The sequence below is a fragment of the Siphateles boraxobius genome, unplaced genomic scaffold (assembly GCF_051911475.1).
Source record: "Siphateles boraxobius isolate OS27281-9 unplaced genomic scaffold, OSU_SipBor_1 135, whole genome shotgun sequence".
Classification (NCBI taxonomy): domain Eukaryota; kingdom Metazoa; phylum Chordata; class Actinopteri; order Cypriniformes; family Leuciscidae; genus Siphateles; species Siphateles boraxobius.
In genome coordinates, this window is record NW_027508739.1 from 281014 (window position 1) to 297771 (window position 16758).

The 16758-nt window shown below is 37.3% G+C and overlaps 1 protein-coding gene and 1 long non-coding RNA gene across 3 annotated transcripts in view; one reads left to right on the plus strand and one right to left on the minus strand.

Annotated features, from left to right (window-relative positions):
- Nucleotides 1-10266, minus strand: part of gli2b (GLI family zinc finger 2b) — a 97965-nt gene extending 87699 nt beyond the window's left edge. The window contains exon 1 of one of the 2 annotated variants that reach the window (XM_077229800.1): nucleotides 9862-10266. The gene's annotated coding sequence lies outside the window, so the exon portion shown is untranslated. The remainder of the gene's footprint in view (nucleotides 1-9861) is intronic. The other variant, XM_077229802.1, reaches the window with a different exon arrangement.
- On the plus strand, nucleotides 9913-14127 carry LOC143737997 (uncharacterized). The gene is made up of 3 exons (XR_013203800.1): nucleotides 9913-10034; nucleotides 12877-13149; nucleotides 13968-14127. It is a non-coding gene; the product is annotated as an uncharacterized LOC143737997 (long non-coding RNA).
- The last annotated feature ends 2631 nt before the right edge of the window (nucleotides 14128-16758 follow it).

Here is a 16758-nt window from a genome sequence, read left to right on the forward strand (position 1 = left end):
AAAACCTGTTAATTGGTTATATACAGTGAAAAACTATATAATTTTACAGCAAAGTTTTGAACAGTTTTAGATAGATCGATAGATTGATACAACGAACGATAGATGGATGGATGGATGGATAGATAGATCTGTTCTTAAAATGGTTGTCAGTATATTATAAAGGTATAAAAGCAGATTTAAGTAATTTGGTATATTGATATTGTTTTTGTTTTTTGCTGTAAATTTAAGTTGCTATCAAATTTTTTATGGTAAAGTTCTGACAAGCACAACTATAAATTTCACACATTTTTTTTTTTTTACAGAAAAGTGTGTGCCATTTTTTAAGAGTTTTCGACCAGTCATAATCTATTAAAAAATAATTCAGAACATTAAAACTAGGCTATATTCAATGCATGTAAGAGCTTCTGGAAACATTTCATGCTTTTTGCATAAAAGTATTAAGGAAATTGTTTTCTTTTGTGAGCGCAAGATGAACAAAAATATCCACAATAATTCACAAGATTGTAAGACTAACACATCAAACACGTTCAGCCACAGTGTGCAGAGTTTAGAGAAACTACGAGACGGATTGTGAATCCATCAGGACGGGAGGGGTTGGGATTAAGGAGAGAGACGTCCACAGAAATGAATGTTTCCATGTTCCAGGTGCAGTGAGCTTTCAGGAGAGCGTTTGGCTCATCACGCTGGATTACTCACTGCAACCCCCTACCTCAGCGCTGAATAATTACAGCTCGAGCTGTCCGGCAAACTAATGGCTCTGACAGAACCCTGAAAGGTCACATAGTGAAATCCCTCAGAGGGTCTCGGGCTCTCTCGCTCGCTCTCTCTCTAGTGTTCAGTTGCTCAAACTTTGGCTTGAAGTGTGTTTCTTCATGTTCATGTATCGTACAAGCACACACACACACACACACACACCTGACCTTCAGAAGGAAGATTCCTGTAGAGGGGAAAAGCCTAGCGATCGCTCTTTCATCAGTTTGCACTTATGAGGAATCAACTTTGTCTCAGTTTTTTTTCTCCTAAAATTCCTTAAGAGACTGAAAAACTGAGTCCATATGACAGACAACAAGAGCACATATCAGACCAGATTCTGGTGAGAATCTAATGTGAAATGTTTGTGTTCATGTTTTAATAGACTTTGCAAATCTGAGAATTTTCTCTTTTAAAACTCGTAAAAAAGTGTTGCTTTGTATGTATATGATTTTTTTTATATTTTTACTGTATGCATGTATATATATATATATATATATATATATATATATATACTGTATATATTTTTGTAAATGTTTATAAATACAAATATATATATATATATATATATATATATATAGAGAGAGAGAGAGAGAGAGAGAGAGTTTTAAAAGAAAAAATGCTCAGATTTGCAGTCTATCAAATCCATCATGTATATATATTTATAATTCATTAACACTAAATCCAAAAACATATATACATATGTATACACACACACATACATACACTGCATATTAATATATATATTGCCACTTCTGACCCAACGACCAACATTTCACAAAAATATTATATATAAACATAATTACAAAAATATAAACATAATATATATATAAGCCAAAAACAAATAAATATATGTGTAAATATTTTATTTTAATGTTTATATTTTGTTAATATGTTTATATTTAAAACATATTTTTGTGAAACGTTGGGTCAGAAAAACATCAAATTATATAAACATAAGTTCAAAGTGAATGTTTTCAACTCTTTACAGCTTTCACAGTCACTAACTTCTGACCCAAGATTTGGCAATAATCATTCTTGAGCTTTCGAAAGAAAAAAAGTTTAATTTTAAACGAACCACATGACACATCAGAGCCGCCAATCCAATGTTCGTTTCAACAGACTATTGCATTCCTCACTGATTTAACAAGCTTGAGTCCATCAGGATAATAATTCCAGCAAATTCCAGGGAATATTACTCATAAGTGAGTGAAGCTCAGTTCAGTCACAGACACGAGGAGATATCGCTGGAGATACAAACCGCATGTTCACAGCTCATGCCTCCCTTAAAGTCCCAGTGTTTGATATAAGACAGCAGGGAGTCGTGCGAGTCAGGATGGGACGGAGGTTTCACCGCTAATGGTGAGTTTCAGTAATGGACGTGTGTGAGTTTAGGTGATAGTCAGATCACACCCCCCCCCCGCTGATAAGTGCAATATCCTGTGGACCGTCTCAGTTAGTGTGACCAATGCCGAACAGATGTTCAGAAGTTCAGGAGGATTCCTCCAGCCTCCCGAAATCAGCACACAAAGCGATTACATCTCACATTTTCTAAAATTTTCAACGCTTGCATCTTGGAACCTATTTCAAGGTTTGCGTTCTCGAGCCGCTCTTCTCGAGTTATACAAAAATAACGACTTTATTTCAACTATTCATTTCCTTCTCTGTGGGCTCGAGTGAGATAGCGTAGTGTGATAGCGTAGCGCTACGTCACACGTAGGATCACTATTGGCCGACGCTGGTCATGTGTGTGATGCGTGTGACGTACAACACAGAAGCGCTGCGCTGTTACACTAGTGAACTCACTTGATAATAAAGTCGTTATTTGTGTTTGTTTTTGCACACAAAAAGTATTCTCGTCGCTTGATAAACTTAAGATTGAGCCACTGTAGTCACTTGGACTATTTTAACAATGTCTTTAATACGTTTTCGGGGAACAAGTTTCAATCCCTTAGAAGCCTATGGTGATCCAGCTCTCAGATTTAATCAAAAATATCTTAATTTGTGTTTTGAAGATAAACGAAGGTCTTACGGGGTTGAACCGTTGAACCCTAACTCAACATGAGGGAGAGTAATTACTGACAGAATTTACACTTTTGGGTGAACTATCCCTTTAAATGTTTTCTGTTAGAACGGTGTCGTGTTAGCGGCCCCTAACTTAATAACTAATGATCTTTGCAAAGGAAGTGAATCAATCAAAAACTAACTTTAGCTGGACAATAACTTTATTCTAGAGCTGCTGTAAAGCCAAAACAATCTGTTACTTTAATTTCCTATTATCACTGTAAAGCTGCTTTGAAACAGTCTATATTGTTAAAAGCGCTGTATAAATGAAGGAGACTTGACTTGTGCCGAGATCCCGCCGCCTTTAAAAGCAAAATGTGTTAACATCACGCTTTGATCCACCGGCCAAATGGTGTTTTTAGGAGACACTTGCGGTTTGACACCAGGACTGTAATGTAAACGTTCTCTCTGTTCTGTTATTGAACGTTTACAACCACTTACATTGGTAGTTATAACAGCTTTTAGTGTTGAGACAGCAGTGTCTTTCTGTAAAGAAAGCCGACAAGAGTTTGCAAATAATCTGCAAAGCTGATTTAAAAGAACACCTAACACAAAGTTGACAGCAAATCTGAGCAAAAGAAATGACACTATGTGGATATAGACATGATTAAGAAGAACCGGTTAAATCAACCAGGTCTTGACCTTTAACCCTGTGTGATTGCAAAGGCCTAACATGTGCCCCTGGCTTCACAGACAAGGCTTAAGCTAGTCCCAGACTAAAAAGCATGTTTGAGCTGTTTTGGTAATATTTTATCACTTAAAAATCATCTTTGATCACCAAAATTACATATTTAAATCAAATATGCTCATTCAATTATGTCCTTGAAATTTTTTTCTAAAAATAGCTTGAATGTAACTCGACACTCTTGCCTCATTTCTATGGACATGCAAATGAGCCCCGCCTCCACTCACTCACTCACTCACTCAGAGATCCACTCGTTGATGATCACACGTTGATCTGATTGGTTACAAGGTAGTTTGTGACGTCAGAAACACCAGCGATTTCAAAGCGTGTTTTTGAGACTGTCTTTGGTTTAGGGCTGCAACTAGCGATTATTTTGATAATCGATTAATCGGACGATTATTTTTTCGATTAATCGATTAATCGGATAAAAATTAAATTAGATTTTTTTTTTATTATAACTAAATAAAACCGTAAATCAGGGTATTTATGTGTAAAAGTGTACTTTAAAAAGTGCAAAAGCCACACATTGAGTTTTACTAATATCAATATTTGCATTGTTTTTAATGATAATTGCTGATGGCAAGTTGACAAACATGATTATTGTTAAAAAAATGATATCCAACATATTATGTTTTAACACAATTTTTGTTAAAACAAATTTACACAGACATGTTGTTCAGATGTGAATATCTGAACTAAAAACAAACTAAAAACATCTAAAATATATAATTCATTTAATTTTTATTTAAAATTAATTATATATAAGGAATATAAGGATAAAGAATATAATATATATTATATATAATATATAAAAGAATAATATAAGGATAAATTGATTAAATAAATATAGAAAGACTGAAAACAATTGTGTGAATGTAGAGCCGCAGTAGATCGCGTTTGAAAAACAATTAAAACTTAGTAGACAAATGCTATAAAAAGAGAACGGAATGGAGGTAACGTTACCCAGCAAGCTAACAGGCTTGAGTAAAGGACAGGAGAAATTATGCATTAGTGCACAAGCATTCGCTGAAAACCACTGAGTTCAGTGACTAAAAAACAATATTTTACTGCTGCTGTTATTAACTGCCTTTGTATTTAATGCTTCACTTTGTAAACACCGTTTTAATTTAACCTATTTCTGCGGTAGCGCTATTTTAATCCATCACTTACGTTGCGAGCGAACTGATTGCACAACCTGATGCTCGAGACAAAATACAGACATCCCGGAAGTCCCGGAAGTCTCCCGCATATTGATTGCGACCCTATGATTGCGGCTCCCTGATGCCCGCGAATTAGTTCAAACTCCCGCGCATGCGAGACATAAGAGACTGCTCCAAACCGTGTAGCGCGCGCGCTCGGCAGAGCGCCTGAGGGAGAGAGACCTTGCGTGTGTGTGCGTACCAGTAAACGCTCCCCGTGACGTAAGCAGACCAACTAATCGATAATGACATTCGTTGACAACGATTTTCATAATCGATTATAATCGATTTTATCGATTAGTTGTTGCAGCCCTACTTTGGTTCACTGCAGTTTTAAGGAGAAAATACTCAGCAATGCTGTCGACTTATGAATTTACACATGGTTTGTCTTAAAGCATATTAAAAACACCACATAGACATATAAACAACATTAAAAGCTGGATTTTCACCACAGACTTTAACTGAATGCTGGTATATCTTAAAATATGTGTCACTGTTTAGTCTCAAGATGCACATCAGTAATGTTTTTAGGCACGTTTATAAAAGCTTACTTAAAAGCACTAATCCTGGCTTAATCTAAACCCTGTCTGTGAAACCAGGCCATAGAGTTCAGTACATCCTTCAGTCTGTCACAAACAGTGTCACATGGACCTGAGGTGAGCAAACATTCCCCAATGCAAAGACAAATAAGTCACAGAAGACTGTCTGTGTTACAATACATGTAAAGATGTGCGCTGCATGTCGGGAGCTGTTGAACACGTCTGAACCGGCTCTAGGCCACGAGCCAGCGCTTGTGAAACCGCCAGGGATTTTCTGCTATCAGGCATTTGTCTGAAACATGTACGATTCCATCAGCAATGAAAGCGATGATGATCCGTCTGTATGACTGCGCATAAACCCACGGCTCTCGGCTGTCAAAAGTTCTTTAGGTATTAAAGGAGTATCATCCGGTTACTGCATCCCTTCAGGAATTCATTAAGTCCCGAATCAAAGCCAGCCAAGAGGCGCTACGGATACCCATCACATTTCATAGCGGGGCGAGCGTCTCCTGCTCCCAGCGGCCCGCGGATCTTTGATTTCAAAGCGTCTCGTGGCGTGTGATGGCCTTTCAGGAGACAGAGATTCTCTGATTTCATTCTCCATGATTAGACGCTGCTTGATGCGTGATTGTCTCCGGTTGATGAAGGCCTTTCTACGGGATCTTTTTTTTTTTTCCTGGAGTTTCGAGCTGGTTGTTGAATTAGCCCGTTCAATTTCAGTTCTTCAGTAGAAGTTAGATGCTTAGATAATAAAATGCTAGAAAACTATATACATATTTACATAAGTAAATGAGTTGATATACTATACTGTATGTGTACAGCGGGAGGTTTTGACTCACACTTTAGTCTGAATATCAATAGCTGAACATCTAGTGTCTTAGATGCTTATATACTAAAATGCTGGAAAAATATTTTTGGGGGGGATTTAAAGTAAATGAGTTGATATACGTTGATATACTGTATGTGTACAGCGGGAGGTTTTGAAGCACACTTTAGTCTGAATATCAATAGCTTAACATCTAGTGTCTTAGATGCTTAGATATTAAAATGCTAGAATTTTTTTTTTTTGGGATTTAAAGTAAATAAGTGGATATACAGTATGTGTACAGTGTGAGGTTATGAAGCACACTTTAGTCTGAGTATCAATAGCTTAACATCTAGTGTCTTTAGTGATAGTAAAATGCTAGAAAACAGGGATGCATGATTTCATAGCAGCTTCCTTGACCATTCACCAAAGAAAAACCCACAACCCCACTGGCACAGACTGTAAAACCCACAGTGTGACGTGTGAGGAAAACTCAACAACATCCAGCCTTATTCTGAGCGAACACACGCGGGAATCAAAGCGAGCGATGCAGTTTACATGAGCTGCGGATTCACACTGACAGGTCAAAGCTTGAGCTCTCGACGCTCTTCTCCGGGCCGGACAGGAGAGAAACTTCTCACAACTGGACAAAACTAGCCTCAGGTTCTCAAGCTGACACCTTTCTCTGAGATGGATCTCCATTCAGGCTGTTAGACATCCTCATTGAAATATAAAGAAATATCACATGATATTGTGCAGTGGTTCTCAACCGTCTCAACCCAAAAAATGCATCTCAGGTCTGGTCTGATAACGTCAGAGAGCAGAAAAAATTAAACAAAATGCAGATAAATCATGCATACTCTATCTCAAGTGGCAAAATATATTTTTAAAAATGAATAAATAACTTAAAATTCAAGTATTTATTTATTTTGTATTTTGCTATTCTAGCTTTATATACATACATATATATGCATATATATATATATATATATATATATATATATAAAATGTTGCATTGTTGCAACACTTTTTTACAATTTATATACAAATTATATATATATATATATATATATATATATATATATATATATATACATGCACACACACACACAGACACATATGTGTATATAATTTTTTATATAAATTGTAAAAAAAAGTGTAAGTACTTATATATATGTATTAAAGTACAAATAATAATATAAATCTCTAAAAATAATAATATAATGTAATATAATCTTATATAGCGATAATATAATGTAATATAAAATTTAGACACATGTAAGCATTGGCAGAATGTGTGACGCCTGATCCTCAAACACCACAAATAAATCTACACAGAGTAAAAGTTACGACCCAGACGACATTAAATGCAGGTTACGGGTTTAGTGTTGTCTTGGGTTGTAAAACAGAACCAATAGAGAAGCACTGGAACAGTTTGTGGAGGGAAGCCTCCTGTAATTATGTTGCTTGAGAGTTTTTCTAATTAGGACACAGACAAGATCGACTTCTAAACAGTCAGTTTTGTGATGAAGGATGGTAACCCTGCGATCTGATTGGTTAATGAAGGAACACACTGTGATATTTAGTTAAGTACAGCCATACGCACAGGTTCAATGATAGACAGACAGACTGCAACTTTAAAAGTTAAACTATTTGTAGTTTTCACTAATGGCACAACGCAACTGCAAAAAATCAGTGCTAAAGGAGGGTGATTAAAATAAGAGCTGTTGAGGAAACATATCGTCAGCTAATAATGTTTTGTTGACAGTCAGGTATAACAATAAGAAGATAATAAAACTCCAGCAGTATCTTTTGTCCAAACTGCGCTCAGAAAAAAACAACACACGTTTTCAGGGGTCAGCGACTCACAATGGAGGGACTTCTGAGGAGCTCGACTTCCCTCGGATTTCTTGACCTATTGACAGCGGACTGACCTTATATACTCCTGTGAGAAAGCCTATTGTGCTCTGGAGTCTTAGCAAGACAAACAAGAGGGGGAAAAAAGAGTTCCCTGCGGTCTTTAAGAGCCTTAAGACAATCCTGACCGAGGAAAGTCCTTCAGAAACGGGACAACCGAGCAGCTTTTAAACACTTATGCTCATCAAACTTCAATAACTTTGAACTCGGTTGTCATTTATAAAGTCATATTCCAAAACAAAGCACTTTCCCAAAAGCACACTTTTATTTAGTGTGGAATATTTGAAAGCCTCGAGAGAAATGTTTAAATGCTTTATGCAGGAAAATTCCACCGACTAGAACACAAGTGGTCTTTTTTCTTACTAATGTTTCTCTTCTACATTAATTACCCTAGATCATTATGTTAAGTTTGGAAATTGTCCCGAAATTCCTCCACAAATAGCCTGAAACTATGTGCATGATTCCAGACATCTGGCACATATTTTTTCCTGGCATGAAATAAAAACAGCTTTATTCAGCGATTATTCAGTGATGGGTTTGTTCACCTGGAATCGGTGAGGCTTTATTTCTCAGTGTTAATTGGTAAGGATGTGTTGAGCGCTGAAAGCGGACTCTCTCTCTCTCTCTCTTTCTCTTTCTCTCTTGTCTTAACTTCTGAATCGTCTCTGCGGGGAGTTTTACTCAGTTTCCATTCAGGCCTTCCATGCGCCCTCCGGTATTTTCAGCTCCTCTGCTTTCGCACCATTGGCTTCATTAAATTCTTCTCCAATGAGGAGGATAAGAAAAGGGCTGACGGACCCTGAGAGAGCGGGATGTGTGAAAAAGGCTCCGGGGGAGATGAAAGAGGCCCCTGTGGCCCCGGGGCCCCGGTGACCGTCAGCTCGGCCGGACCTGAATAATCCTGAATGGGCCCGTCGTTCTTTCACATCCTTTTCAACCTCTTTATCCTGACTGCTAGAACTCTTCATCGCGCACAATGGCAAATGCACTAAAACTGTTTTCTCATGCTAATGGCTGTGAACTCACTCCCACCAAATGCTTTTTGCTTTTCCTCCAGGATTTAAATGGGCCAATTAGAGGCTGTTATTTCTCCTCGTCTTCTATATCTCAGAGTTTTTCCTCTCTTTTTCAAGTGAATTGCACGTTTTATCAGTGAATCCACGCGCTGTAACGGCCGAGACGGATCACAGAAATTGATTGTAAGTATTTCAGGAGGAGAAAGCAGACAGTAAACAGAGAAAGAAAAAGAGTGTCTGAAGAGCAAACATCAGGTCTTTCAACTCTCAACAGCTTGTGCAGCTCTCTGAACTTCTGTCTGCATTCATTATCCTCTGTTGGATTATTCACTTGCAAGATATATTCTATTATACTATTTACTTAAGCTGATTTCTACAACAGATGACTGTTTTAATGCCAAAAATATATATTTTTAATCTAAAGCACCTTTTCCCCTCACAATAAAATCTACTTAAACTTTAAAACTTCAGAAGGAAATGAAAATGCATATGCACTCAGATGACTGGTCTATGTACGATGATCTAATGCATGAGATGTTTTTAACACGCCTGGATGAGTGGATGTGTTCGGGATTGGCGCCTGGCACCTTCTGATCACATCTTCCCCCATATGGATCAAATTGCAGCAGAATGTTTGAGATTCCAGTGTCAGGAGTCAAACAAGAGTCGAAAAGCGGCTCATGCCATTATATAGTCCATCTCCACAATTTCCCTCCAAAATAACTCCATTTGAAACAGTTTTGTGCATCCAAAAAGAAAAAGAAAAAGAAAAGAAAAAAAGTTGACGTGATTCTTTTCCCATGCAACTCAAATATCCGAAAAAAACAACAACAACACGAATATTTGAAATGCTCATTAAACACACGCGTGCACATAAATCACTCACCAGCTCTGAAAAGTGAATCAAATCTCCAAACTCGCTCAAACACGATCAAACTCTTTCTTCACTGGAAACTTTCTGGCTCCAGAAAACAGAAGCGCGTCCCACGAACATCCATCTAAACACGAGCGAAGATCTTCACGAGAACCAGCGGATCTGAGGCGAGAATCATTCAGAAAGTTCACTTTCGGGATTCTTCTTTAACTTTTACGGTCCATCAGTGAGAATGAACGCGTGAAGTTTTCATCATCTGACCGCGCGACAACAACAGCAGGGAGCGCGCGCGCGCGGAATCAGATTATCAGAAGTTTGGGAAATAAAAACAACAGAAGAGTTTGTGAGTGCGACTGTTTGCGGCGAGACCCTCGGGTGATCTGTTTTCAATGCTCTCTCTCTCTCTCTCTCTCTCTCTCTCTCTCTCTCTCTCTCTCTCTGATGGGTCGGGCTTCACACTGATCGCGTTGAACTGAAGTTACATCAAGTTTTTCTACAAGGTCATCCTGGAATAAATCAAATGGTGAGAAAATCAAAGTGGAGAAAAAAAGAAGTAACACTTTATTTTACACTGTTCTTGTTACACATGTTACTGTATGCATTTACCATGGTAATAACAGTACATTATTTATAATTACATGCAAATAGCTAACCTTCAAGCAAACCCTTACCATTATAGTAAGTTCATGTTGTTAATTAGTATTACTTAATTCATAAATATATAATTTCACTGTAACAAAGACACCTTAAAATAAAGTGTAACTGAAAAATAAATCAAGTTTTGGTTACACTTTATTTAAGGTGTCTTTGTTATGTTGTAATTATAGGCTACATGTAATTATTGAGTAATATACATGTAGTTAATATGGTTAGAATTAGGGTTTGTTTGAAGGTTAGTTGCATGTAATTATGCATAATTTACAGTTATTACTTTAGTAACTGCATGGAATATTTATAACAAGGACACTGTAAAATAAAGTGTTACCCAATTTTTTTTGGAACTTTCAAAGAAATTGGCTTACTAAATATGTGAGTACCATTTAATTGATTTAATATTTATTAAAGTGTGTATTTTATTGTATTATTAGTTCTTTATTTAAATCTAACTAATCGTTTATTTTCTATTATTCTTTACTGAAATGCGCTGAAAAGAAAAGCGAGCAGTATCAGTATCGATGCGTTTCGTCCCAGATCTCCCAGGCTCAAATCAGCCTCATTTATCACTTTTAGCTGACCGTGGCTCCGTTTCACAATAGAAAATGGAAATGGGGTCAAAACTAATTCATGTGAAGTTTGCAGCAGACGAAAAAACTATTTATTACGCTTAATTAATGCACTTAGACATGAGCTGCTATGATACAATAAATTATTCTTAAATCAGCATTAAAACCAGGTGGGTTATTTTAGAAGCTACACTTCAGTATCCTGTAATTAAACTCTGACATCACATTAATATTTAGGCTATTGTACATATTAACATGATGATCCACATCTCAAGGTGTTCATGCAAATGATGTGGTTGAAAAGCCTTCATTATTATTTTCACTCAACATGCTTTAAAGAAAAAAGACAAATCTGAAGTTAAACAGTGTAATTGGAAACTAATCAAACTAATAGCAGCAACGAACACTGAATATGTGTTTATTGTATTATATTAATGAAGAAACATTTTAAATATGAGCTTGTTTATGGAATATAGACCTGTATTACAGATTTAAGGTGTTTTAAGTTAGATACATTTTAACTCTGCAGAAATCCCCCTTTTTGGTGCCAGATGCATGACCTTTAATCCAGGAATCTTTAATATGATTTTTGCGTCCTGTTACACACGTGTGTGTGTGTGTGTGTGTGTGTGTGTGTGTGTGTGTGTGTGTGTGTGTGTGTGTGTCTAATGAAGAGACGGGAAGCTGTTGCACACCGTACAGCCCTAATAATGACATCACTGCTCATATGATCTCACACACACACACACACACACACACACACACACACACACACACACACACACACACACACACACACACACACACACACACACACACACACACACACACACACACACACACACACACACTGCCAGCAGTTAATGCACTGTTTAGTGATCATGCAACTCTAAGATTTTTCCATTTTGGATACACTAGTTTAAAACATGACTAAATGCTTTTTGGAGAATTATGAATGCAATAAAAGAGAACTAAACTATAATTCCAATAACATCATATTTCGATTATAAAATGGTATTTCAATTGAAACTGTGAAATTGTTCACAGTGCATTTTCCATTAATGTAAGGTCGTAACAAGCTATTGCATGTGTTTTTAATATTGTAATTTTATACCGTTTATTAATTTGAATAATATGCTTTATAATTACTTTACAATTATTATATATGAAAACCTATCTTTACATTACTTTAACTCATAAAAATAAGTTAAGCAATTTCAACTTTTTTATAAGTTAGTTTACGATAAAATGACTTTTACAGCCAAGTTGAACTTGTACTTGTACTTCAAAAAAATTAAGGCAGATACTGATACTGTTTTTCTTTTTACAGTATAATAACTATTTTATAATTATTTTACAATGATGTATTTCAGCTATAAAGCCTGTAAAAGGCTGTTAAATGGCAGATTTCAAATGTGACAACATGCCCCATAATTTTGTCCTTAGCAATAATGGTGGAAATGACTTTTTCAAACCAGAAATTGACTTATATAAAAAAATATATATTTACTGGAGTATAAAAAAAACTGTGACAACTAGCCCCAGTCACTACTGCTACAGCTCATTTTTCTTCATCTATTATTATTAAAACACTTTTTGACAGTAATGTGAACTTTCTTTTCCACAGTCATCAATTTCCTTTCTAATAAAGTTCCTAATAACCACAAAAAACACAAATGACTTTTCTGATGATGTATTTTATGAGTTTTAAATCAAATTGTCATTGCTCACCCACCCGACACCAGTCTTCTGAGATTTCTGTACTAACCTTTTCCTTGTCATCTGCTCAAAACATTTCTGACAGCAAAGAAAATCCATCAACATCCACGAAACCTTCCGATGACCTTCCTGTGAGAATCAGATTTCACACGAGCCTGCTGTAATGCGACAGCGCCATCGTGTGTTCACAGCGGTCCGGTGCTTGACGTCAGCGAGAGAGATGGGGATAAACTGATTTAAACTATGCAAACTTTTCATCAAATCATACTCAAGTCAACAGATGCAATAAATTAATCCGACATAATTATCTAGAACCCTTGAGACGGCTTCCAAGGTGTCACATCTAGATGAAATTAAAGTAAGCTTTAGAGATATATTTCACGATTAATGAATATCTACAAAAAGGGCATTTACCCAATAATTTACCAAACATTTAAAGTCCCCCTGTGGTGAAAATCCAGCTTTTAATGTTGTGTATGTCTATGTGGTGTTAATATGCTTTAAGACAAACCATGTGTAAATTCATAAGTCGACAGCATTGCTGAGTATTTTCTCCTTAAAACTGCAGTGAACCAAAGACAGTCTCAAAAACACGCTTTGAAATCGCTGGTGTTTCTGACGTCACAAACTACCTTGTAACCAATCAGATCAACGTGTGATCGTCAACGATTGGATCTCTGAGTGAGTGAGTGAGTGAGTGGAGGCGGGGCTCATTTGCATATTCATAGACCGCGCATACTAATTGAGGCAAGGGTGTCCAGTTACATTCAAGATATTTTAAGGCATTGAGGTTTAAGGAAAAAATATTTAACTATGTCATTTTGGGGATCAAAGATGAGTTTTAAGAAATAAAATGAATAATTACAGGGGACTTTTAAGATTAGTTAACATCATGAAATTACGATTAACAATACTTCTACAGCATTTATCAATGTTAATTTTAACTTTTAGGCTAGAAATACATTTTTAAAATCCAAAGTGTTAATGAACCGTAAACTAAGAATGAACAATTAGATTTTTACTAAAGTATGCTTTACTGTATGTGTTGCTCATTGTTACTTTATATTAACGAATGAACGCTTATTGTAAATTGTTATGCAACTTTTCCCATCTTGTGAGTGTTTCAATGAAGCTGTATCTTCGGCCCACATGCTGGATGACCTTTAATATCCGCAGTATTCCCAGAGCGCTTTCCCATTCCAGAGGTGTATTAAATCAGATATGCTGTGCTCATAATGAAGGCCTCATCCCGGCGTTGACCCCGGTGACCTCTGGGTTTCATATCGAATTGATTTAGATTGGGCGATCTAATGGATGACGTCTCTGCACGAGTCCCACCGTAATCCCTGCAAAACCCCCCTAATACAGCCAGATGACATCGATCTCAAACGCTGAAGATCTTCACCGGGATTTCATGCAGTGGATTGACTTCCAGGAACATCGTTCCGGAGCCCTGGACAGAAAACAATCCCTACATTCACTGATTCAAAACTTTACTGATCTTCCTAAAATCATAGTTTTGCTCTCCTCGGATTCTCTGAATCATGTTTATATCAAAGTATCTGATGCTCGGCCACATAATTGCTTTATTATAAAAATTTTTTATTGTGATCTACATCAGTAATCTAACCCTGAATACAAATGTAGTGCAACAATCAACCACTAAATGTGACTTTAAATGCTAAAAACAGCACTGAAGATGAACTCTGTTCATTTCTACTTAATAAAGAACTTGTTTCAAGGTCATTTTCACTCTTATGAATCTATAGTCCGTATAGACTCGTAAAGCGCATGACCTGCAGATCTTCATGTTTATTTGAGTGTTTTCTCCTCATATATTTGTCAGCTCTGCTCTCTCTGTTCCTGCTTCTCCCAGCGGATATGTGAAATCAGGGAACGAGGCATTGAGGATACGGTGTGTGTGTGTGTGTGTGTGTGACGGCTGGGACAGAATTAAAGTCCTCGGGTGTCTGGAAGAAATGTGTCTTCATCAGTTTTGTCCCCATAATGTAGGGTTTACCAGGCCACACACACACACACACACACACACACACACACACACACACACACACACACACACACACACACACACACACACACACACACACACACACACACACACACACACACACGAGCCAAAGCAGCCAGAGACTCTACGACGAGATACAATCGGGCGAGTGACGTATGTACGCAATTTCCCGCAAAATCTAATTCAAAATATTAACAAAAATGATGTGAAATTATTTTTCACTCAGAAAAGGCTACATTTCTCCAAATAATTACAAAGAAACAAGAGATTCATTAAATTAATTTTGATATTTTGAAATAGAAAGACTGAAATAGTATGTTCTTGTAAAACATACTCCAGTAATATTTACTTACAATGTCAAATATTTTTTCAAGTGTATAATAATATATCAATGAAACTAAAATAAGACAGAATCACATGACTATCTAACAACCACAATCAACCACAATAACTGTCTTCATGTTCAACACTACATATTTTTTTAGCAGTTCAAAGATGTTTTGGTTACAAAGTGTGTAAATTAAACTTTTGCTTTTCTATCATTTAATGCAATGAAATTAATTTTTAAATGTGACTTATGAATCCAAATACTTTTGTGGTCACTGTGTCACGAACTGCTCTGAGACACGTACGTTGAGGATCCAAATGCAGTTTTATTGAAAGGACAATCCACAATCGTAGTCGAAAACAGGCAAAGGTCATAAACACCGGGTAATCAGTCCAAACAATAACAGGGTCAAAGGTCAGAGGCAAAAACAGAAACCAGGAGAATGCTTGGAATTGCAGCGTGACACTAAACAAGACTTCGCAGGGAATGAATGAGTGTACATGGTTTAAATAGGTTGAGACTAACAAGGTAATGAGGCACAGGTGTATGCAGTCAGGGATGATGAGTCCGGGCAGTGAGTTTGGGAGATGCTGCGTCCCAATTCGTCTACTTATACTACACCCTAAAAGTATGTACTCTTTTTGTGAAGAAAAAGTACATACTTTTGAGTGTGTAGCAAAAGAGTAGGCAAGCTTTGGGACATACTACTTCGTCATCTTTAGCGGACAGATCTGTCATGTGCATCCTGTCACCGTAAACTGCCCTGTCAATCATCCTGTCACTGTTAACTGCCCTGTCAATCATCCTGTCACCGTAAACTGACCTGTCAATCATCCTGTCACCGTTAACTGCCCTGTCAATCATCCTGTCACCGTAAACTGACCTGTCAATCATCCTGTCACCGTTAACTGCCCTGTAAATCATCCACCACCGTAAACTGACCTGTCAATCGTCCTGTCACCGTTAACTGCCCTGTCAATCATCCTGTCACTGTTAACTGCCCTGTCAATCATCCTGTCACCGTAAACTGACCTGTCAATCATCCTGTCACCGTAAACTGCCCTGTCAATCATCCTGTCACTGTTAACTGCCCTGTCAATCATCCTGTCACCGTAAACTGACCTGTCAATCATCCTGTCACCGTTAACTGCCCTGTCAATCATCCTGTCACCGTAAACTGCCCTGTCAATCATCCTGTCACCGTTAACTGCCCTGTCAATCATCCTGTCACCGTAAACTGCCCTGTCAATCATCCTGTCACCGTTAACTGCCCTGTCAATCATCATGTCACCGTAAACTGACCTGTCAATCATCCTGTCACCGTTAACTGCCCTGTCAATCATCCTGTCACCGTAAACTGACCTGTCAATCGTCCTGTCACCGTTAACTGCCCTGTCAATCATCCTGTCACTGTTAACTGCCCTGTCAATCATCCTGTCACCGTAAACTGACCTGTCAATCATCTTGTCACCGTAAACTGCCCTGTCAATCATCATGTCACCGTTAACTGCCCTGTGAATCATACTGTCACTGTAAACTGCCCTGACAATCATCCTGTCACCGTAAACTGCCCAGTTAATCATCCTGTCACCGTTAACTGCCCTGTCAAT